Genomic DNA, 2,089 nt, shown 5'->3' with positions numbered 1-2,089 from the left:
GCTAATTTTTACTTAACCAAATACATTTTAAAATAGGTAAAACAGGGGCACGTGGGTGGGGCTTAGTGGTTGAGCATCTGCCTTCGGCTCAGGTTGTGATCCCTGGGTCCTGGGATTGAGTCCCAGAGCCTGCTTCTCCCTCTGCCTGTGTCTCTGCCTCTTTCTGTGTCTCTCATGAATAAATAAATAAATCTTAGAAAAATAAAATAAAATAGATAAAACAGTTAAATTCTCACAACACAAACCTAGTTTTCATATTCATCAAAGCATTTTAGAATTACTCAAACATGAAAATTGAAAATGTGTGTCCTTATTTGGAAGAGTCAAAAGCTGAGTCATTTCACTTTTTTCTGTTGCTTCCAGTTGCTAGAATAGTGGCAACTCACATAAATATATTTAACGTATCCATGTAGATTCCCAACATTGAATTGATGGGACTGTATTTTTGAACTCTATATATTAGTACTATTTCCAAACACCGGATTACTTTCTGCATATAGAAGGAAACACTGAAAAGAACTAATCCACCATAAATTGCCACAGAGTAGAATGGCACCATCCACAGTGGTAGGTGGAAAAAACATAGATCCTAGTGAGGATACAAAAATAAGACCCAGCCCCACTCCCAGGGATGCTGTCATGTTTGGAAATTTCCCACTGAGTGTGCACATGACCACAGTGGATGGGTTTTGATGTCTACTGTGTACTATGCAGCTCTGATGAGAAGAACCTCCCCACTGCCCCATATCATGAAAGGAGCCACTATGGCACCCTTCACACTAGAATATAGTAACTAAGCAAGTGGCTTTGGGTCCTGGGCTCTCGTCAAATAATATTGATTGTACCAGTATTCCAGTTCCAATTATGGCTGCAAAGGTTGCACTGATTGTCACCCAAGAGCCTTTCATCATGAAGTTCATGGGCAGAGTTCTCTTCACTTCCAGGGTGGACAAAACTGTAAAACCAATACTTCTGGAGAAGTACATATATGTAGAATGATTTCTGTCCTTAATGTACTGAGGCCAAATTACAGCCTTTTCAATAGTTCCAATTTAATTGTATATTCCTAAGCCATAGTAGCACAATGCTCCAAGACCAAACAGATTATTCAGCAATAAGCCATCTTCTCAACTGATCAAGTTTAAATATTTTTCTACCAATGGTTCCAATACTGCCTCCTTGAGTTCTTGGCCAGCTTTTCCATACCAGATACCAGTTCCCTGCTAGGTGTTAAGCATATTCTCTGCTGGATGTTAAGAGCCATTGATTCTTTGTGGTGGAATTCTTCACAGCAGAGGAGACCTTGGTGAAAGCTGGATGGAACTCTCTGAAGGTAGTGTCCAGAAATACACAAGTCTTAGAGTCAGCATAGTGAGGTTTACCAAGCAGATTGAAGACTGACTGAGGTCAGTCTCTAGTCACCTCAACCATGCAGTTACCCTTCTGGACTGGTGAAATGCAAATGTTCATACATTCCTAGTCCTTTGCCCACTCTTTACTTTAAATTTTCTTAAGCTGCTGAAATTCAGAGTCCATTTGCTATTTCAGCCCAGCTTACTCTGAATAATGTAATATTCCTATTTGGTACATTTCTCTTTTACTATTGGCAACATGTCTTATATAAGTAGTTACAAGTTATGAGTACTATCATAAGGGATGGATAAAAACAATTTTTAATATACAAAATTAATTACTCTAGTTTTTAATGTATTTTCAAAAGAAAGGACACTCATAAATATTTTCACAGTATTATTTTTGCTAGTAGTTTGATCTGCATTGATAGTTTTCTTAGTATTATTAAATTTCTTATTGAACAATGAGTTGTAAAGGGGAAAATAGGTTGTAATAAACTTGGCTTTGTCAAATATTACAATTAAAAAAATCTTTCAATAATATTGAATTGATTTTTTTTAAATATTGAATTGATTTTGAAGAAGGTTGTGTGAATACTACAAACAGACTTCTGTGGACTGAATTGTCTTCTAAAATTCATATCCTGAAGCCCCCATGATGGCATTAGTGCCCTTATAAAGGAGGAAGTGACACCAGAGCTATCGCTGTCATATGGGGACACAGCAAGAACAACCTA

General features: G+C 37.3%; 1 pseudogene; it reads right to left on the bottom strand.

Moving 5' to 3' along the window:
• Positions 1–340: 340 nt before the first annotated feature.
• Positions 341–1,370, bottom strand: LOC129502302 (growth hormone-inducible transmembrane protein-like; annotated as a pseudogene).
• Positions 1,371–2,089: the final 719 nt, after the last annotated feature.

The sequence above is a fragment of the Nyctereutes procyonoides genome, unplaced genomic scaffold (assembly GCF_905146905.1).
Source record: "Nyctereutes procyonoides isolate TBG_1078 unplaced genomic scaffold, NYPRO_anot_genome, whole genome shotgun sequence".
Taxonomy (NCBI): Eukaryota; Metazoa; Chordata; class Mammalia; order Carnivora; family Canidae; genus Nyctereutes; species Nyctereutes procyonoides.
Note: the sequence above shows the minus strand (reverse complement) of the source record. Positions and strands in the feature narration are given on the sequence as shown.